Here is a 23,462-nt window from a genome sequence, read left to right as displayed (position 1 = left end):
ATTATGGCGAATTAATACACAGACTACAAGAGTAACTTTAACAGGACTTTACTATTCGAAGGTCAGGGCGAATCTGCCCAATAAATCCTGACACAGCACTTATATACCGGTGTGGTCACCGTCGGTATTACAGTATACAGCAGCCAAGATAAAGTAGTGCCACATCTAAAATAGTTCTCTTAAAGGTGGATGGTTACATACAATAGTTCTCTTAAAGGTAGAACAGTTACATACACTACAATCCTCCCTTTTTACCTTACAACATACTTATTCCCCATTAACATAACATCATAACATATATACAACTTATGCAAAACAGTTCACAGATTCAGTCTCTCTGGAGGCTTCCTGACTCTGTCCGGATAACGCCTCGGTGGTGTAGTAGTTTTCGGCGGGTAGTAGGTTCTTCTGGCAAGGTCGATTCGGCTTGAAGGACAGTGTCAGGTTCATCTGATTCCAGTATTACCAGATCGGAGGTAGGTGCTCTGGGTATCTCTGCTTCAACATTAGCCGTGTAAGGTTGTGGAGTAGGTTGGTCCTTTGTGGATGACCCTATGATCTGGTCAACATGGCGCCTTATTATGCTGTCACCAATGTCCACGGTATACATCAGCGGCCCTTGCTTTTTCCCAATAGTTCCAGGCTGCCATTTCTCGGTACGGTAGTCCCGGGCCAAAACTTGTTGACCTATCTGAAAGGATCTAGTTGGCCTTTCATTCATGCCCTGAAATTGCCGGTTCTCTACGTCCCTTCTGACGTTTGGCTTAATCAAATCCAGCCGGCATCTTAGTCTTCTATTGAAAAACATCATGGCGGAAGTTTGGTTTGTGACCGCATGTGTTGCATTCCTGTACGCCAACAAGAAGTTATCTACCTTATGTTGTAGGTTGATGTCTTCATTACCCATGGCCTTTATGGCCTTCTTGAAGGTCTGGACAAACCTTTCAGCTAATCCATTGGTAGCGGGATGGTATGGGGCTGACGTGTAGTGCTTGACCCCATTCCTTTTTAAGAACTTCCTGAATTCTTCGGACACAAATTGCGGTCCATTATTAGAACAGATCTGTTCCGGCAGCCCATTCCTGGCAAATATGGTCCTTAATACTGTGATGGTTTTTTCCGTGGTGGTGGAGGACATCTTTATTACCTCCGGCCACTTGGAGTGTGCATCCACCACGATTAGAAACATTGAGTCCATAAATGGACCAGCAAAGTCGATGTGTACCCTTTGCCAAGGAGATGAGGGCCACTCCCATGGATGCAGAGGAGCTTGTGGTGGCGCGTTTTGGGCCTTCTGGCATCCGAGACAGCTCTTGGTTATTTCTTCGATGTCTCCATCAATACCTGGCCACCACACAAACGCTCTTGCTAGGTTCTTCATTTTCACTCCACCCAGATGCCCCTCGTGAAGCTCCTTTAGCACCTTATGCTGAAGTTTGGGTGGAATCACCACTCTAGATCCACACATCAAGGTTCCTCGGCACACTGACAGCTGTTCTTTTCTTTGCGAAAATGCGGGCAGCGTTGGTTCGCCATGTGCTGGCCATCCCTCCACTGTTAAATCGTAGACTCGTGAGAGAGTCGGATCATTTCTTGTTTCATTTTCGATCATCGAATTTGTTACTGGTAGACATTCCACTATGGATGAGTGGAACATCTCTACCGGGTCCACTGTAGCCGCCTCTTCTACTACTGGCAACGGTAGGCGCGGTAACCCATCAGCATTTCCATGCTGTTTGGACCTTTTGTATTCGATGTCATATTGGTGTGCCCCAAGTAACACGGTCCACCTCTGTAGCCTTTGCGCTGTCATAGTGGAAACGGCCTTGTTAGGGTTGAATATGGACACCAACGGCTGGTGGTCTGTCAGTAATGTGAACTTCTTGCCCTGCAGGTAATGATTGAATTTCTTTACTCCCCACACAAGGCTGAGGGCCTCCCTACCTATCTGAGCATAATTTCGCTCAGCGGAGGTCAATGATCGGGACGCAAATGCGACTGGCCTTTCCGAGCCATTTAGTAACTTGTGTGAAAGTACTGCTCCAATTCCATAAGGGGAAGCATCACAAGCTAGACGAAGAGGTAACGTTGGGTTGAAATGAGCCAACACTTCCTCAGAGGTAATCAACGCCTTGCTTCTGCGAAAGGCCTTCTTACAGTCCTCGCTCCACTTCCATGGTACTTCTTTCCGCAACAGAGCATTCAGCGGATGCAGCACCGTGGATAGATTTGGCAGAAACTTGTGGTAATAATTAATCAACCCCAGAAACAATCTCAACTGTGATACATTTTCCGGAGCGGGGGCCTTCACGACAGCTTCTATCTTGTCAGGTGACTTGTGCAGCCCCTCTTGGCCAATGACATGACCGCAGTACGAGATCCGTTTCTGGAAGAATTCACATTTCTGGCGATTTACTCGAAGGCCATATTCCTTCAACCTGGTGAGCACCAGTTTCAAATTTGCGAGGTGTTCCTCCTCGTCCTCTCCTGTAATCAGGATATCGTCCAAGTAACACTGAGTGCTTGGAATACCCTGTAAGACCTGCTCCATGGCCCTCTGCCAAATTGCTGGAGCCGAAGCTACTCCAAAAATCAGTCTATTATAACGATACAAGCCTCTGTGCGTGTTGATTGTGAGATACTGGCGCGACTCTTCCTCGACTTCCATTTGTAAGTATGCTTGTGCCAGGTCTATCTTGGTGAAGTGTTTCCCGCCAGACAATGAAGCAAAGATATCCTCAATCCGCGGAAGCGGGTATTATACCGTGTGAAGCACCGGATTAACTGTGATCTTGAAGTCTCCGCAGATGCGGACCTTTCCCGGTCCCCCTGGCTTGTTACTTGATGAAGACTTCATGACGGAAACAATGGGCGTGGCCCACTCACTCCAGTCCACCTTAGACAGTACCCCTGAACGTTTAAGCTCTTCCAGTTCTGCCTCCACAGCAGGTCGTATCGCGTAAGGTACCGATCTGGCTTTGAAAAATTTTGGGCTTGCATGTTCTGCAATCTTGATTTTTGCTTTAATTCCTCTCAGTGTTCCCAGTCCTTGCTGGAATACCTCTTTAGCTTCGTCCAATATTCTGGACAACCGTTCAGGTTTGACATCTTCCTTTCCGGAATCTACCGTCATTGTGTTTAGTGAATGCCAGTCTATCTTTATTTTCCTGATCCACTCCCATCCCAGAAGTGGTGGACCTCCCTTGGGCAGCACATACATGTCCATCCCTTGGTGATCTTTGTCCTTGTATCTCACCTTGACTTTTATCTTTCCGATGGGGTATACTTTGTGCCCCGTGTATGTCTGCAATACTATCTCCGTATCCCGTAGGGGAATATGTTTGAATAACTTTTTGTAATCTTGCTTATTCATGACCGTCAACGCCGATCCGGTGTCCACTTCCATCTTCACTTGGACTTTTGCAATCTGTAGTGTGACCCAGATAGTTTGTCGGTCAGCTTCTTTACTCACATTGTGAATCCTCAGACTACCCAGTTCCTTGCTGTTGGAGTCTGAGTCCGAATTCTGTTCATCTGGACTCTTCCCAGTCACCTTATGTACCTTTCTGTACTTCTTCTGCGGTGACTTATTATTGCTTGTCTTCTTTCCTGACTGGCATACCTTAGCTATGTGACCAAGCTTGCCACATTTTCTACATTCCTGGTTTTTAAACCAGCATTGGTTCTGGTCGTGTGTTGTCTTCCCACAACGATAACATTTCGTTGTACCCGAAGTCATTTGATCCACACTGAGTACCGCTGTCTTCCGCTGCGTCTTCGTGCGATGCTGCAATAAGGACAGCCTTATCAAGTGTAAGATCGTTCTCTTCGAGCAGTCGTTTTTGTGTTCCTTCCTTCGACATCCCGCACACGAACTTGTCTCTCAGTGCCTCTGTCAGATTTACCCCAAACTGACAGTATGTTGCTAGCCTACGCAGTTCAACCAGGTACTCCGTGTTGCTTTCCTCTTTTCGTTGCGTTGTCACGTAAAATTTAGATCGTTCCGCTAACATCAGCGGTGCGGGGTTAAAATGATCCTTCAGGACAGCAACAATATTAGCGAAAGACTGATCCGCCGGTTTAGCTGGTGATAGAAGATGCTTCAATAACCCGTATGTCTTCGCACCCATTGAGTTTAGTAAGGTTAGAGCTTTGTCATAATTTGCTATCTTATTGACCTTACAATATATCTCGATGCGTTCTACATACGTGGCCCAATCTTCCACATCGGAATCGAAACTGTTGATGTTACTACGCTTAGGCATCTTCACACTCTTCCTGAGAAACAACAACGAAATATTTCTTTAACTTTTTTTTTTTCAAAATGGCGATTTCCCGCGCTTGTCTTCTTTCCCCGCCCACTTTCAAAATGGCGGTTTCCCGCTTCTGTCTTCTTCCCCGCCTACTGGCGGCTTCCCACGTTTCTTCCCCTGGCGGGAGGGGTAAGCTTTTCCCTCGGGCGATGACCGCTGGCTCTCGGGGTTCGCAGCCTGCGCGTCGGCTTCAGTGCGTTCCTTGTTCCCTTTTCTCGGCAGGGCAACCGGCGCTGGGTACAACCCGTTGACGGCGAACAGCTTCAGCCGCTGGGCTGGATCTCGCTCAGTCTCCCTCGCTCGGGCTCTGTCTCTCCCGCTCGCTCGGGCTCTGTCTCTCCCTCAGCAGCTTCCAATCGCGCCTCCCAGCCCTCTCGCAGTCCGGTGCTTTCCTCCCCGGCTGCGGCTGAGTTCTCCGCGATTTATTTATTTTTATATCTTCCCGCGCCTTACGATCCTGGTCGCAGCACTTCGTGGCCTCGGTCGCTGCCCGGCCTTTTTCACTCCACTCGCGCCTCCCAGCCCTCTCGCAGTCCGGTGCTTTCCTCCCCGGCTGTGGCTGAGTTCACCGCGGTTTATTTATTTTTATATCTTCCCGCGCCTTACGATCCCGGTCGCAGCGCCTCGTGGCCTCGGTAGCTGCCCGGCCTTTTTCGCCGGTCGCGGTCTAGCTGTCTCACGACGCCGTTGCGTCTCCCAGCCCGCTTGTACCGCGGCTTCCGTGCTCCACGCTGCCCCAGTCTCAGCGCCTCTGGGCCCGACTTCTGTCCGGCTCCTTTCCCCCGACCGTGGTCGAGTTCACCGCCCTTATCCTCCGTTTATTTTTTATTTTTTTATTTTCCCTTTACTCACAGTCACCATGGCCGACTTGCTTCTCGTGCTGATTAGCTCACTCACCACCGTGGCAGAAGGGACAATCAGTGCCTGTTGCTGATGGAAGGCTTCGTGTTTGAATTCTTCCTTCTTCCTTGCTCTGCAGACTCGAGTTTTCTCTCAGCAGAACGACGAGGGCGGGTGCCTCTTCTCGACGCTCGTTAACTGCTTCGGAAGTATTGTTGCCACAGGGTAAGATCGAACTCGTCGCCACTGTAAAGTCTGTAGGTATTATGGCGAATTAATACACAGACTACAAGAGTAACTTTAACAGGACTTTACTATTCGAAGGTCAGGGCGAATCTGCCCAATAAATCCTGACACAGCACTTATATACCGGTGTGGTCACCGTCGGTATTACAGTATACAGCAGCCAAGATAAAGTAGTGCCACACCTAAAATAGTTCTCTTAAAGGTGGACGGTTACATACAATAGTTCTCTTAAAGGTAGAACAGTTACATACACTACAGGTGGGAGGATCCAGGTGAGCGGGAATTTAAAAAGTCAATGAGAAATGAGGAAGCAATAGAGCAGGATAGAGATGGGGGAAATAATAACCAGAGTGTGACAGGAAGGGACAGAATGTTTAAAAATAAGAGTGCAAGAGAAAATGGGGCCAAAACAAGGAGAAATGGTAAAAAGACAAAGTTAAAAGCTCTATATCTGAATGCACGCAGCATTCGTAACAAGATAGATGAGTTGATGGCACAAATAGATACAAATGGGTATGATCTGATCGCCATTACAGAGAAGTGGTTGCAAGGTGATCAGGGCTGGGAACTGAATGTTCCAGGGTATTTTAGAAGGATAGACAGAAAGGAAAGGGAGGTGGGGTGGCTTTGTTGGTAAAGGATGGGATCAGTGCAGTGGTGTGAAGTGATATTGGCTCAGAAGATCAAGATGTAGAATCGGTTTGGGTGGAGATAAAAATAATAAGGGGAAAAAGTCTCTGGTGGGCGTAGTCTACAGGCCCCCGAACAGTAGCAATGCTGTTGGACAGAGTATAAATCAACAAATTAAGGAGGCCTGTAAAAAAGGTACAGTAGTAATCATGGGTGATTTTAATCTCCATATTGATTGGACAAATCAAATTGGCTATGGTAGCCTTGAGGAGGAGTTCATTGAGTGCATCCGAGATGGTTTCCTACAACAAAATGTAATGGAACCAACCAGGGAGCAAGCTATCTTGGACTGGTACTTTGTAATGAGACAGAATTAATAAATGATCTCATAGTAAATGATCCTCTGGGAAAGAGTGATCATAGTATGGTTGAATTTCAAATTCAGTTGGAGGGTGAGAAAGTTGTATCTCAAACCAGTGTCTTGATCTTAAACAAAGGCAATTACAATGGCATGAGGACAGAACTGGCTAAAGTGGACTGGAAAAATAAATTAAAGGGTAAGACAGTTGAAATGCAGTGGCGGACATTTAAGGAGATATTTCATAACTCTCAACAAAAATATATTCCAGTGAAGAAGAAAGATCTTAAGAGAAGGGAGCACCATCCGTGGCTAACTAAGGAAGTAAAGGATGGTATCAAATTGAAAACAAAGGCATACAATGTTGCCAAGATTGATGGTAGACCAGAGGATTGGGAAATTATTAAAAACCAGCAAAGGATGACTAAAAAAATAATAAAGAGAGAGAAGATGAATTATGAGAGTAAACTGGCAAGAAATATGAAATAAGGAGACCAAAACTGTACGCAGCACTCAAGGTGTGGTCTCACCAATACCATGTACAGTTGTAGCAGATTCATTTTCTGGTTGGCAAACAGTAACTATTGGGGTGCCACAGGGGCCTCAACTATTTACAATCTACATTAATGACTTGGATGAAGGGACCGCGTGCAATGTAGCCAAGTTTGTGGATGGTAAGAGCTTCTACAGGTATATAAAAAGGAAGAGAATAGCTAAAGTAAAGGTTGGTCCCTTAGAGGATGAGACTGGGGAATTAATGATTGGGAATGGGGAAATGGCAGAGACTCTGGCCAAATATTTTGTATCAGTCTTCACGGTAGAAGACACTAACAACATCCCAATAATGGATAATCAATGGGCCACAGGGAGGGGGGATCTAAAGACAATCACTATCACTAAGGAAATAGTACTTGGTAAAATAATGGGACTAAAAGACAAGTCCCCTGGACTGGATGGCCTGCATCCCCGGGTCTTAAACGAAGTGGCTGCAGAGATAGTGGATGCATTGGTTGCAATATGTCAAAATTCCCTGGACTCTGGAGAGGTCCCAGCGGATTGGAAAACTGCAAATGTAACACCCCTATTTAAGAAAGGAGGGAGACAGAAAGCAGGAAACTATAGACCAGTTTTCCTAACATCTGTCATTGGGAAAATGCTGGAGTCCTTCATTAAGGAAACAGTAGCAGGGCATTTGGAAAATCATAATGCAGTCAAGCAGAGTCAGTATGGTTTCATGAAAGCGAAATCATGTTTAACAAATTTGCTGGAGTTCTTTGAGGATATAATGAGCGAGGTGGACAAAGGTGAGCCAGTGGATGTGGTGTATTTGGATTTCCAGAAGGCATTCGATAAGGTGCCACATAAAAGGTTACTGCATAAGATAAGAGATCACGGAATTGGTAGCAATATATTAACATGGATAGAGAATTAGCTAACTAACAGAAAGCAGAGAGTCAGGATAAATGGTAACTAGTGGGGTGCCACAGGGATCGGTGCTGGGGCCCCAACTATTTATAATCTACATTCATGTCTTGGATGAAGGGACCAAATGTAATGTAGCCAAATTTGCAGATGATACAAAGATGGGTGGGAAAGCAAGTTGTGCAGAGGACTCAAAGAATCTGCAATGGGATATAGACAGGCTAAGTGAGTGGGCAAATATTTGGCAGATGGAGTGTAATGTGGGAAAGTGCGAGGTTATCCACTTTGGCAGGAAAAATAAAAAAGCAAACTAATATTTAAATGGAGAGAGATTACAAAATGCTACAGTTCAGAGGGACCTGGGGGTCCTTGTGCATGAAACACAAAGAGTTAGCATGCAGGTACAGCAAGTAATCAAAAAGGCAAATGGAATGTTGGCCTTTATTTCAAGGGGGTTGGAGTATAAAAGCAGGGAAGTCCTGCTACAACTGTACAGGTTATTGGTGAGAACACACCTTGAGTACTGCGTATAGTTTTGGTTTCCTTATTTAAGGAAGGATATACTTGCATTGGAGGCAGTTCAGAGATGAATTCACACGGTTGATTCCTCAGATGAGGGGGTTGACTTATGAAAAAAAGTTGAGCAGGTTGGGCCTATACTCATTGAAATTTAGAAGACTGAGAGGTGATCTTATTGAAACATATAAGATACTGAGGGGGCTTGACAAGGTAGATGCAGAGAGGATGTTTCCCCTCGTGGGGAAATCTAGAACTCGGGGGCATAGTTTCAGAATAAAGGGTCGCCCTTTTAGGACTGAGATGAGGCGGAATTTCTTCTCTCAGAGGATTGTAAATCTGTGGAATTCTCAGTCCCAGAGAGCTGTGGAGGCTGGGTCATTAAATGCATTTAAGGTGGAGATAGACAGATTGTTACAAGATAAGGGAATGAAGGGTTATGGGGAGCGGGCAGGGAAGTGGCTTTGAGCCCAAACTCAGCCATGATCTTATTGAATGGCGGAGCTGGCTCGAGGGGCCAAGTGGCCTATTCCTGCTCCTATTTCTTAAGTTCTTATGTTCTTATGTTCTAACCTGCCTCCTCCACCCTCACCTACAATAACAAGTGTGAGGAGCCCATGGACTTCTTTGTCACTAAGATTGAGACCATCCATTCAGCTGCCTCTGCTGCTTCCCTCCCTTCCTCTAGCTCACCAAACTAAACTTGCCATAAGGTTTCCTCCTGCCCTAGCCCTGAACTTGCATCTTTCTCTAGTTTCTCTGCTATCTCCCCTCATGCCCTTTCCAAACTAATCTTGTCCATGGGACTAACCTCGTGCTCTCTCGAACCTATTCCCCACAAACTGCTGACCACCCAGTTTTCCTTCCTGTCCCCATGTTAGCTAAAATTGTTAACGGTTCCCTCTCCTTAGGTACTTTCCCCCTCCCCTTCAAATCTGCCATCATTACCCCCATCCTCAAAAAACATACCCTTGACCCTGCTGTCCTTGCAAACCACCACCCCATCTCCAACCTCCTTTACCTCTCTAAAGTCTTTGAACATGCTGCCGCCTCTTAAATCCATGCCCATATTTCCTGCAACTCCATGTGTGAAACCCTTCAATCAGGTTTCCGCCCTTGCCATAGCACTGAAATAACCCTTATCAAAGCCACAAATGACATCCTGTGTGATTTTGTAAACTATCCCATCTAATTTTTCTCGACCTATTTGCAACCTTTGACACAGTTGATCACACCAAACTCCTTCATTGCCTCTTTTCTGTCATCCTGCTGGGTGGGACTGCCCTTGCTTGGTTCCATTCTTAAGTACCTTTTCGTAGCCAGAGAATCACCTGCAATGGCTTCCTGCTTCCGTACTGTTGCCACTGGTTGCCCCCAAAGATCTATCCTTGGCCCCCTCCTATTTCTCATCTACATGCTGCCCCTCGGTGACATCATCCAAAAACACATCAGGTTCCACATGTACACTGGTGACACCCAGCTCTATCTCACCACCACCTCTCTCAACCCCGCCACTGTCTCTGATTCATCACACTGCTTGTCCGACACCCAGTCCTGGATGAACAGAAATTTGTCCAACTAAATATTGGGAATACTGAAGGCATTGGGGGAAAAATTCAGTTGGTTTGCGCCTCCCATTAGCACCTTAAGCGGGCGCGAATGGGGCGCAAAGCAACTAGCGCCCGTGCGTGGCGATGTTTGCGCCACTCACAAAATTAACAACATTTTGCGGTGGCGCTAAACACTACTGCCACGATCTCCTGTGCCGGTAGATCGTGACGTCAGTCGAGTGTGCAACGCCCTGGTCGTGCCCTGGACCGGATATTGAGTGGTGCCCCCTGCCTTAACGCCTGCAGCTAGCAATGACAGGTTGAGGGGAGCGTTTTGCAGTCAGGAATGGACTTGGGGAGCGCTATTTAAAGGTGACCGCTTCCTGCCTTTTTTGTTGGTGACATTTTTGCACCATGCATTCTGAGAGAGAGAGAGAGAGAGAGAGAGAGACTTCTGGGCAGATTCAATGCTGTGTGAAGGAGTTTTGGGTACTGAAGCAGCACTTTGCAGGTTCATTTTGATTTGCCCTTCCTTGTATCGATTTAGAAGAGACTGTGGGGGCTGCACTCTGAGCTCTTTCCCTGGGCCTCTCCATTGTTCTTTCCAGCAGATTTGATGTACAGGTTTCTCCAGGTCGAGATTCAAGGCTGCAATGAGCAGGATGTGGGTGGAGAGCAAGATCAACCCTCCCCTTTAAGAACTGGCCGGCGCCAGTGTGTCTGTGTTCCATTGCTGACTGACATCACATGAGCTTCACCAGCGCTCTGAGGTAGCGCCTCGCTCCTCGGCCTTTGCGCCTTAAGACAGGTGTGTAGCGCCTGATTTAACGCTCCAATCACCTCCAGGGGCGATAAAAGCCAAGTTTGCAGTTGGAGGCGATAATTAGCGCCAGGCACTAATCTTTGCGCACGGCCGATAATTGTACCCCAAATGGGGCTATACTAAATTTCTCCCCCATTATCTTCAGTCCTCGCTACAAACTCTGTTCCCTAGTCATCGACTCCATCACTCTCCCTAACATCTGTCTGAGACAGAACCAGACCCTTTACAACCTTGGTGACCTATTTGACCATCACCAAGACTGCCTACTTCCACCTCCATAATATCGCCCATCTCCGCCCCCGCCTCAGCTCATCTGTTGCTGAAACTGTCATCCGTGCCTTTGTTACCTCCAGACTTGACTATTCCAATGTCCTCCTGGATGGCCTCCACCCTCCATAAACTTGAACTCATCCAAAACTCTGCTACCCATAGCCTAACTCGCACCAAGTACCATTGACCTACCACCCCTGTACTCGCTGATCTTCATTGGCTTCCGGTCTGGCAACGCCTCAATTTTAAACTTCTCATCCTTGTTGCCAAACGCTCCATGGCCTCGTCTCTCCCTATCTCTGTAACCGCCTCCAGCCCTACAACCCTCCGAAATCTCTGCGCTTCTCCAATTCTGGCCTCTTGCGCATCCCCGATTTTAATCACTCCACCATTGGTGGCCATGGCCTTCAGCTGCCTGGGCCCTAAGCTCGGGAAATCCCTCCCTAAACCTCTCCGCCTCTCTACCTCACTCGCCTCCTTTAAGACGCTCCTTAAAACCTACCTCTTTGACCAAGTTTTTGTTCACCTTTCCTAATATCTCCTTATGTGGCCTGGTGTCAAATTTTGTTTGATAATCGCTCCTGTGAAACACCTTGGGACATTTTACTACATTAATGGTGCTATATAAATGCACATCGTTGCAGTAAAACGTAACATCATTTGTTATGTATGCGTGTATGCAATCTGGACAGGGGTAATGAAATCTAAAGGAAGCAGGAGCATCCACTGCTTGCAGCTGGTGTTAGTGACTAATGGTACACTCTCTGTCATGCCAAGCAGTCAGACTCATTTGGGTCGGTAGCAGTTTGTACAGAGTGGAACATGAAAAAATCATCGCAATAGCTACATCAATCTCAGGGAGTGGAAATATCAGGCCAATTCCCAGTAACCCCATTGGAAACATGTGTGCATGTGCGGATGTCAGTTGGAAAACTTTGTGGGTTCCTGATGTGTGCAAAATCAAAGCCGCATTTATAATCAGTCCTCCATGCATACAGTCATTGCACTTCAAAGTAATTCACTCTTATTGGTGTCAGCCTTGGCTCAGTGGTAGTGTCTCTGACTCAGAATGTCGTGCTGTATTTCATTGCTGTTTATGGAACCTTGTTGAACACAAATTGGCTGCTGCATTTGCCTACATTGCAGCAGTGACTGCGGTTCAAAAGTACTTCATTGGCTGTGAAACACTTTGGGATGTTCTGAGGCCATGAAAGGTGCTGTATAAATACAAGTTTGTTCCTTCTTTCATTCTCCGAGACGTTTCTGAAAAATATAAGGTGCATTGTAATCAATGTTCCCTCTAAAATGTTGTTGTGTGCGGCCAGTTTTTTCAATGCGCAGTGTCTTTAAATGTTTTGTGCAGCTGCGAGGCTGCGTACGAGCGGTACTTGAGAACTTGTGAGCGGCCTGCGCGCTACCGTCAAGATTGCTGCGCGCATGCACACACGCGCAGCGAAGAGGGAATGTTGTAAATTGCAGTGCCAACTGTCTGTCTGTTAGTCCAAGTGCCCCTTCTCAATTGTGATAAGATTACTGCTTATCCAATAATTCCACAATTGTTCACTTAACGGCTCCGCTGTGGATCAGCACATCCCCTCCATTTCTTCAGTGAAGCATATTGATTTACACTGACATAAAAAGTGGCAAAAAATGGACCACTAAACGTAATCTACTGGCATTGAAACTGCTGTTCCAATGTTTACAATGGCCCAGAAATTCCGTTCGCAGGCCTCCCGCGGGCGGCGGGCTGCGATCTGGAAAAATCTGCCCCAAGACCGGAGGGCTCCCGGGAGGCACAGAGTTCCACAGCTGGGCCTCTCCAAACTGCCAGTGTGCAGGGCCCATGTATCCCAGAGGCGCAGGTAGTTCGCAGCGTCCCTGGAATCATGTAGGCCATGGGGAGCCAATCAGAGAAGGGAATCTCCATTCATACATTTGACAGGAAGACCTGTCAAACATATGAATAGAGATCATCCCCAAAACATAGTAAAACTTCAAATACATTTTTTTTTAAATCACATTTTTAAAATTACTATAAATTACATAAATTAACAATTTAAACAAAAATTTTAATTTTTGAAAAAATAATTAGGGGGAAAAATTCAGTTGGTAGCGCCACCCGTTAGCGCCTTAAGAGGGCGCTAAGTGGGGCACAAACCAACTAGCGCCCGGGCACAGCGATATCTGCGCCTGTCGCAAAATTGACTGGACATTTTGCGGCAGCGCTAAACAATACCACCCGATCTCCTGCGCACGCAGATCTTGACGTCATTCGAGAGTGCAATGCCCTTGGGGCGCTCCGGACTGGAAATTCAGTGGCACCCCCCTCCTTTCCGCCTGGCGCTACCAAGGACAGGTAGACTGGAATGCTTCCCAGTCGCTGTGGGGCTTGGGGGGCGCTATTTAAAGGGGGCCTCTTCCTGGCTTTTGTGTGGTAGCCATTTTTGCATCATTCATTCTGAGAGAGAGAGAGAGATTTTGAGAGAGACAAAGAGAGAAAGAGAGACTTCTGCATTGAGTCAATGCTGTCTGAGATAGTTTTGGCTTCTGACCATAACTTTGCAGGTACTTTGCATTTTGACCTTCATAACTTTGATTGCCTAGATACTATGGGGGCTGCAATGGATGGGAACGTCGTCCTTCTCTATCACATTCAGAGGGCACAGAGCTACAGAGAGAGAGTGGCAATAATGGCCAGACGGAGGAGGGCCAACAGGCCTCGGTACAGGAGACCTTACCCTCCCAGGGTTTTTCGCAGAACAGTTCTCCTACATTAATATATCTGAGGAGCACTGTTTGCGAAGGCTGCTCTTCAGCAAGGAGGTGGTCACTGAGCTCTGCCATCTGCTTCAGCCAGGTCTACACCTCAACTGAGGAGCAGGATGTCTGTCAGTGGTAGTGAAGATAACAGTGGCTCTCAACTTTTATGCCACCGGCTCATTTCAATCAGCTACTGGGGACATCGCCAATATCTCCCTGTTCGCGGTACATTGCTGCATCCATCAGGTAACAAATGCCCTCTTTAAAAGGAGACAAGAATACACCTCTTTCACCATGACCCCGGACAAGCAGCAAGAACGCACAACGGGCATTGCGATGATAGCGGGCTTCCCCAAAGTGCAGGGCGCCATTGACTGCATGCATGTGGCTTTGCGGGCGCCGCAAGAGAATGCTGAGGATTTCTGCAATCGAAAGGGCTTCCATTCCTTAAATGTCCAGTTGGTCTGTGACCACAGACAGCTGATACTCGCTGTCAATGCCCACTTTCCAGGCAGCAGCCACGATGCCTTCATCCTGCGCCAGACTTCTGTGGCAGACCTTTTCCAGGCACCGCATCACCCAGGAGGTTGGCTTCTCGGGGACAAGGGATATCCCCTGTGCACCTGGCTGGTGACACCGCTACGAACGCCCAGCAACCCTGTTGAGCTACAATACAACAAGAGCCATCAAGCTACCAGGAACATCGTTGAGCACACAATCGGTATGCTCAAGCAACGGTTCTGCTGTCTGGACCATTCTGGAGGAGCCCTTGTAGGAATTAAACTACGGGGTTGGGGTTATTGTCTCTGGCCAGTCAGAAGCCTCTGAGCAGCTCCAGGGACTCCCGTGCAGTTTCGAAGCGCTCCCCTATTCCTGGTTCTGACCGCCAGACTTATTCGGTAGCAATGTGGACAGAAAAATGTGACTCGTGGTTTAGGTGCAAAACAGACCAGCATTTATTGAAACAAAAGGAAAGAAACAACTTAAAATAATCGACAGCACACCTGTGCCTGGTACAGCACTTTTGCTTAATGCAGTACACTTAGTGTCCACTAGAGCGCTCTTTGCTCAGTGCAACACTCCTTTATTTAAACACAGCACTTTTAATATAGAAACACCTTGCTCACTACAGCGCCTTTGCTTAGTGGCTTTTACTTAAAAAAACAGCACTTTAATACAGAACCCTTAGTGTCCACTGAAGCACTTCTCTGCTTAGTGCAACACCCTTTTAATAGCACTTTTAATATAGAAACACCATGCTCACTACAGCACCATTGCTTAGTGGCTTTTACTTAAAAACAGCACTTTAATACAGCTATTCTCAGTAGTCACTGAAGCACTTCTCTGCTTAGGGCAACACCCTTTTTAATAGCACTATTTAATATAGAAACACCTTGCTCACTACAGCACCTTTGCTTAGTGGCTTTTACTTAAAAACAGCACTTTAGTACAGCTACTCTCAGTGTTCACTGCAGCCTTATCTGCTAGTGCAACACTGTTACATAAATAGGGGAGGAGAGAATGGACACAACGAGGGAAAATCGACTAAAATCACAGTTCTAACAAAATTCCCACTTAATTCCCACCCCTATACCTATTCTAAGTTGCCTTGTACTGGGCCAGAAAAATATATGCTCACCAATGAAGAACGCCTGCTCCGTGCCCTGCGATCTTTGATCTTCACTGTCCCGAAGTAAAAGCACCCCAGTATTTTAAAAGTAAACTGCTGGTGTACTACTCCTTTAGGCAGGCTCCCACGTTGCAGAGAGCACGGAGGCAAGGCCACAGATAGATGGCTTCTGAGAAGCTATCTTTTATACCCCATTTGGGGCCCACCCAAATCCCGATGTATCTGGGCTAAACAAAATGGATCCAAACTGTCCCCATTGTCTGTAATGGGTTTTGATGAATTATCCATTCGTTTAAACTGTTTTTCTTTTCAGTTTAAATGTGTCCTCGTTGTCTGTGAATGGGCTCTCAAATAAAGCTGCAGTGGTTTGAAATGTGTCCTCATTGTTTGTGATGGGCTATCGAATAAAGCTGCAGTGGTTTGAAATGTGTCCTCATTGTCTGTGATAATAAAGCTGCAGTGGTTTGAAAAAAAGCATGTCTATTTCCTTGATTGCTTGGGTAAACAAAATCTTTGTCCTGTGGTCAAACTGAAACTGCAGTCAAGTGGTTAATCCTTTGAATAAATAAACACAGTTTCTGTCGATTGTCTCCTGCAGGGAGGGGAACTCCTCTTTGATTGGCAGATTGACTACTCCATTGAACCTTTCTCACAGACACAGCAGGGTGCCTTTTCAAGTCCTTTTGTCTTCTGCCATGCGGTCTGATGGCCATTTTGATCCCTGGATTTTTAAAGGTATATTACCCAGGTATTCTTTTAATCAAAATTAATCTTCAGAACTGTAGGAAATCTCAAAATTATTGCAAAATCCCTACAGTCCCCCATCGGATACCAAAACTTGCTTGTAGTATCCTGGCCAAAGGTGAGCAATAATTTCTGACCCCCACAAACAACCTTCCCTTATACTTATCTAAATCTATCTTTGATCCCCCGACACCTCCATCACCCTGCCCAGAGAGAATCGCAGTACGGTAGGCATCTATGAACAGAAAACCAAAATTTATTAAATAATCAATACATGGAGTGGTCCAATGCCCTGCACCACTTATATTCACAGTAACTCAAGCATGGAGGGGGTCCGACGCCCCTGCACTGCTTGTAACATAATTTTAACATGATACAACATCTTTAATGGGATTGTCACCCAGCCAACAAAGCTGCTAAAAATACACATGGAAGACAATGAGCTTCCCCTTTTTTTTCTTACAATGCAATTGCCTGGCACTTTATTAAAATGGCTCTGTTCTTCAGCCAGAAATGTATTTTAAATATTCTTGAACAGCAAGCACAACAATTCCTGGGCATATGCTGTTTGTTCCCTTAACTGCAAACAAGCAGTAAAATAATTAACAAGTTTTTGTAAATTCTTAGTCTTAAATTGTATTTCCAGTAACAGTTTAAATGTTGTGGGCATCCGCCTCCTGCAGACCCCTTCCTTCACGGGCTAGGAGTGCTTTCTTTCTTGAATCCCACGACACGCTGGTCCTCTGCGCCTTCCGGAGCTCTGAAAAAGACTAAAAAAACAACTTGCCAGGTCCCCTGGCTCGGGGGGGGGGTGGAGTGTAATCAGGTCCCGCAACCTTGATCCACAATACAATTCTAGAATGGTACCAAACTTACAACTTATACACTAATATTAATTGCAATATAAAAACAAAATTAACACATTCTACCTTAATCCTATATACATTACTTGCCCAAAACTATATACAAGTGCCGCCCGTCTCCGGGCAGCCAGCTTAATCCCTGGTTTGGCTGCCACAGGCTGCTCCCTGCGGCATGGCTGGACTGATTCCAGCTTCTAGTCCCTCGCAGCTTATGGCTGCTAGTTGGGGACCTCTGCCTTTTGGACTCTCCCTGACTCGGGAGGCTGCCCTATTCCACTGGAAAGTGGGTGACCATACTTTCTTGGGCTGGGGTACCTGAAGAGATCTCCTAGGGAGTGTCGCCGGTGGGGCTACCCTGGCGAGCAGACCCTTAGCTCGGGTCACACTCCCTGCTGGCTGGGGACCTCCTCCTTCAGGTCCCTCCCTTCCCAAACCTGGGCTGGGGACAGGCAATCCCTTGCCACTGGCTGCCGGTGGCTGAGAACCTTCCCCTTCAGGTCTAAAACCTGATTCAGGCTCCTCCCCGGAGTCCCACAAGAGAGGGGGAATCGCTGGGGCCAAGTGCTGGGGAGCTTCTACAATCCCAGCTGCCTGTTCCCCTGCCCCCCACTTAAACAACCCGCATTGTTTGATATAACTGGCTGCCTGCCAGTAATCCTGTTCAAATTCATGAATGGCTCCTCCCCTGACACAAGCCACAGCGTCTGCCTGTGCAGCCTATGATCTTGTACCTGCTGTGGGCTGGGGATTTCTATTCTCAGGTTCACTCCCAGCTGCCTGTTTCCCTGTGGGTCCCATTAAGCTAGATGGGACCCCGTTAGACCGGGGTGAATTGGCCAGGTCTTACGAGTGGACCACCATGCTGGAGGCTCCAGTGTCCACCGAATATCTCCCCTGCACCATCTCCACCCACATCTCAACGTAGGGCCTGCTCCCCTCAGCATTTTTGCAGGGACACAGGTCAACAGGCTGCTCTGGCTCTAGCCACTGCTGGGAGTGGGATGGGGCAGACGGGGTCACTACGCTCCCCTGGCCAGTCAGAAGAGACTGCACTGCCTCCAATAGTGACACGACCCGAGGGGGGGGGATTCCTGTCTCTACCACCTCATCCTCCATCCCCCTTTGCTGTCAGAGCTCCTGAAAGCTCAGACCTGCCTTTGGGCTGATCAGACATATCATCCCCTTGGCCCTCCTTAAAGCCATCATCAGGCTTTCTATCTCTGCCCTACAGGGGCCATGATCTGCTTCCTCAAACCCTTGCTCACATGCCAGCTTATACGCTGCCTTTACTTCCCTAACCTTTTCCTCCTGCTCTTTTATTTCTTGTATGAGGCGAGCGTTCTCCTCCCACACCCTCATCTCATTGCTCTTGGCCTCTGCAACTAGGCACTTCAGGTACACTGACTCGTGCCTCGTGTGGCTTTTGTCCTCACTAAACTGAACAACCAGGCACTCTACCTTGGCCTGGTATTCCTCAACCTCCCTTTCCCTATCCCAACTATCTGCCCTGGCTTCACTAAGCCTACGGGTAACCTCCCCAAGCCTGCGTGAACCTAACCACAAGCAAACCAGTGGGATAAAAAGAAACCCAATAACTGCTGCTCTCTCCAGACTCAAACCACTGTCTGCCACATCGCACACCGTTGCCGACGGTCCTGCCGTGGTTGACATTTTGTAGGAATTAAACAACGGGGTTGGTGTTATTGTCTCTGGCCAGTCAGAAGCTGCTCCAGGGACCCCATGTGGTTTTGAAGCGCTCCCCTATTCCTGGTTCTGACCACTGGACTTATTCTGTAGCGATGTGGACAGAAAAACGTGACTCGTGGTTTGGGTGCAAAACAGACCAGCATTTATTGAAACAAAAGGAAAGAAACAACTTAAAATAATCGACAGCACACCTGTGCCTGGTACAGCACTTTTGCTTAATGCAGTACACTTAGTGTCCACTAGAGCGCTCTTTGCTCAGTGCAACACTCCTTTATTTAAACACAGCACTTTTAATATAGAAACACCTTGCTCACTACAGCGCCTTTGCTTAGTGGCTTTTACTTAAAAAAACAGCACTTTAATACAGAACCCTTAGTGTCCACTGAAGCACTTCTCTGCTTAGTGCAACACCCTTTTAATAGCACTTTTAATATAGAAACACCATGCTCACTACAGCACCATTGCTTAGTGGTTTTTACTTAAAAACAGCACTTTAATACAGCTATTCTCAGTAGTCACTGAAGCACTTCTCTGCTTAGGGCAACACCCTTTTTAATAGCACTATTTAATATAGAAACACCTTGCTCACTACAGCACCTTTGCTTAGTGGCTTTTACTTAAAAACAGCACTTTAGTACAGCTACTCTCAGTGTTCACTGCAGCCTTATCTGCTAGTGCAACACTGTTACATAAATAGGGGAGGAGAGAATGGACACAACGAGGGAAAATCGACTAAAATCACAGTTCTAACAAAATTCCCACTTAATTCCCACCCCTATACCTATTCTAAGTTGCCTTGTACTGGGCCAGAAAAATATATGCTCACCAATGAAGAACGCCTGCTCCGTGCCCTGCGATCTTTGATCTTCACTGTCCCGAAGTAAAAGCACCCCAGTATTTTAAAAGTAAACTGCTGGTGTACTACTCCTTTAGGCAGGCTCCCACGTTGCAGAGAGCACGGAGGCAAGGCCACAGATAGATGGCTTCTGAGAAGCTATCTTTTATACCCCATTTGTGGCCCACCCAAATCCGGATGTATCTGGGCTAAACAAAAGGGATCCAACCTGTCCCCATTGTCTGTAATGGGTTTTGATGAATTATCCATTCGTTTAAACTGTTTTTCTTCTCAGTTTAAATGTGTCCTCGTTGTCTGTGAATGGGCTCTCAAATAAAGCTGCAGTGATTTGAAATGTGTCCTCACTGTCTGTGATGGGCTATCGAATAAAGCTGCAGTGGTTTGAAATGTGTCCTCGTTGTCTGTGATAATAAAGATGCAGTGGTTTGAAAAAAAGCATGTCTATTTCCTTGATTGCTTGGGTAAACAAAAGTCTTTGTCCTGTGGTCAAACTGAAACCTCAGTCAAGTGGTTAATCCTTTGAATAAATAAACACAGTTTCTGTCGAGTGTCTCCTGCAGGGAGGGGAACTTCCCTTTGATTGGCAGATTGACTGCTCCATTGAACCTTTCTCACAGACACAGCAGGCTGCCTTTTCAAGTCCTTTTGTCTTCTGCCATGCGGTCTGATGGTCATTTTGATCCCTGGATTTTTAAAGATATATTACGCAGGTATTCTTTTAATCAAAATTAATTTCAGAACTGTAGGAAATCTTGAAATTACTGCAAAATCCCTACACCCTAAAGTACTCGCCTGAGCGAGTCTCCCACTTTGTGGTTGTGTGCTGCATGCTGCATAACCTTGCAATCATCAGGACCCAGCCAATGCTACCAGGCATTGGAGCACCAGCAGAGGAGGAGGAGGAAGAGGAGGAGAAAGATGAGGAGGATGATCATCAGCAGCACTAAGGTGGGAGGGAGGCTCAAAGTGGAAGGGCCATCCATCAAAGGCTCATAGCAAGTTGCTTCTAGGCCCCCTCTGAGGAAATGGCTTCTGCCATTCAAACAACCTGAATGAAACCATCCCGCAACCCCTAAGCCGGTCAAGGCAACAATGATTGCAAAGACCAAACATGTACATTTTGATTACAGACACTTCTTTATTTCACAAACTCTGTAGCCTAGAAATTCGGTTGAGGCGCCAAAGTAGTGCCAAATTCGCCTGGGCTCTGATTTTTGCGCAGCTTTCGTAGTAATACCGATCGCCAGAAATTCAGTTTCAGCGCCCCTAGAGGGAGACGCGGCGAGGCTCGAGGCTCTCCGCGTCCCTCTTAGGGCGTTGGAACTGAATATCGCAGCGCAACGTGCCACAGCGCCACATGCTGCAGCATGGCGCATTGCGGTACTGCAGGCCTTCCTCCTATTATTAAGGGGGAGGGGCCTGTAGCAGCGCGATCCCCGATTGCGAGTGCCGGCAAAAGAGCCCGGCAGCGAGGAGAAGTTCCGGGCTCTTGGGAAACAGCTGGCAATGCCGCGGGGGGGGCGATCAGGAGGCCGGGGACGGAGGTGCTGGCAGGCGGCCGCTGAAAAAAGTGGCTGCCCCGCACCTCCACCTTAACTTGCGCCACTGCCGGCACAGCAAGGCCCCGTGAACCGGGCGCGGGTAGCGAACGGCACTACAGCGGCATTCGCTACCAAATATTGTGATCAGGGAGCTAATGGGCTGCTGCGCACACCGATGATGTCATCGGTGGTGGCGCAGCGCAACAGGCTAACGCCACCATTAGCGCCCACGCTGAATATCGCGGGAGGCATGGCCAGTGGCGCTACAGCCCCTGAGTGCCCTCTTTAGGCACTAACAGGTGGTGCTACATACCCAATTTCTCCCCCTGTGTGTCTCATTTCCGCATGACAAAGTAATAGAAAGAAACACTAAAAAAAGCAGTCATTCACATAACTGGCTCTCACAACCTGGAGACAATGTCCAAAACAGTTACAAAAATTTGACCACGAACCTCGGCCTTTAATAAAACAATGAAAAACATTTTGTCACACCTCCTACTTTTTGCCCTTCGAGGGTGATCTGCTTCCCTTGCGAAATTCCCCCCTTCCCACCCTGCAGCTCCTCCGTAATGGGACCCCAGTGGCTGGAGCAAGGCTGGGGGAAGGCTGCTGTGTGTCAGAAACTGAGACTGCAGATGCCCTTGAAGGACGGCCTGGACCAGCTCTGGGCCTGGAGGGCCCAGCTGCTGACTGCACCCACACTGCATGGGCGGCAGCAGTCTGTCCTACAGGTGGTGGCAACTGCAGTGGAGACGTGCCAGTGGTGGCAGCAGGAATGCTGTCATCTTGAGAGAGGACAGCAACTCCCTACTCGACCGACACACTGACACTCCCACGGGGCAGCACTTCAGCATCCGGAGCAATCTGATGGATCACAGATTACTGGCCTGCTGCGGCGCGGTGAGAGCCCCGGGGAAATGTACCCGATCCAGTGAGGGTGGCAGCAGTCAGTGCTCGTGTAGCATCAATCTGCATCTGCATGAGACCAGCCACTGACTGCATTGCAGCACTAAGCATTTGCGTGGCAGCCACCTGTGCTACAGTGAAGTGCTCCACATTCCTTGCCAGTGATTCAATGGATTCGGGCAACTTTGCCACTGTAGCCATGAGCTCAGTGTGCCTGTGCTCCACTTGGGTGCTCATTTCAGCGAGGACCCGCTCCTCGTCTGCATCCAGTGCAGCAGGACTCGAAGCCATACTCTCCCTCTGGGGAGAAGGCCCCCGAGCTTCCCTACCCCCATCGCATTGCTGCAGCCTGCTGGGTCCTGGAGCTTCACCCTCATCAGACCATTCCCCCCCTGCTCCTCTCCAGGGAAGGCATGTTCCCATTGTGGGCATGGGCTGCCTCGCTAGAGGGTGGCACTGATGGTCCGGCTTCCTCTTCCTCCTCGCCTTCAGCTTCACTCCCACTGGCAGCTTGAGGGCCCGTCTCCTCACCTGCTGAATCACCATCTGAAAGCAGGGAGGTACAAGAGTGGCTTTAGCGTGAGGACAGGGTGGCAGCAAGGGAGGCATGAGTGCAGCGATTTAGTGATTTGGATTGAAAGTGTCAAAGGCTGCTGTTGTGAGGAACAAGTGGAAGGAGAGAGGACAAAAAGGTGATGACCTTACCATTGCTGTCCAGAATGGGGTCGGCATCTCCAGTGGTGACGGGACCAATCACCCAGTTTGCCACAATCCTGTGGATGCGCTCCTCAAGATCGCTGAGGGGTTGCAGCTGAGGCCGGCCTCCACCGGTCCATTGCTACAGTCTCTTATCATGAGACAGCTTGGCCTGCAAGAAAAAGGACGGCGTCTGAGTAAATATGCAGCCATGGTCTTGCCTGAAAAGCCCCCCATGGTTGAACAGCCCTTACTGTATGCAGCCATGGTCTTGCCTGAAATGCCTCCCATTGTTGAATAGCCCTTACTGTATGCAGCCATGGTCTTGCCTGAAATGCCTTCCATGGTTTAATAGCACTTACTGTATGCAAAGTGTAGAATGTGCTTGTATGTTTGATGAAAGGGCCATAGGTGTTGGATGAGTGTTGGGAATTGGGGCTTTCAAGACCCTCTGGCCATAAAGTGAGGTTGAAATGGAGGGATGAAGAGGTTTTGAAAGAAAGGCACTCACCCTGATGACCCGAGTGAGGTCGTTGAACTTCTTCCTACATTGGATATGGGTCCTAGGCACCATGCTGCTTGAGGAGACTCTCTGAGCCACCTCCCTCCACACTCTTCTGTACTCGCGTGGCAAAGGCCTCCTGCCACTCTCTGGGTACAGAATGGATCTTCTGCACTCCACCCCACGAACCAGAGCCTCCAAAGCCCTCTCGCAGAAGTGCTGTGCTCGCTCCCTGGCCCTCTGCATAGTGTTTGGCTGCTAGGTTTAGCCACAGGTCTGCCCAGGCCGA

This window comes from Somniosus microcephalus, chromosome 20 (genome assembly GCF_052327205.1).
Source record: "Somniosus microcephalus isolate GS21.2 chromosome 20, FLI_Smic_1.0, whole genome shotgun sequence".
Classification (NCBI taxonomy): Eukaryota; Metazoa; Chordata; class Chondrichthyes; order Squaliformes; family Somniosidae; genus Somniosus; species Somniosus microcephalus.
The sequence above is the reverse complement of the archived record's forward strand: the minus strand, read 5'-3'. Positions refer to the sequence as shown.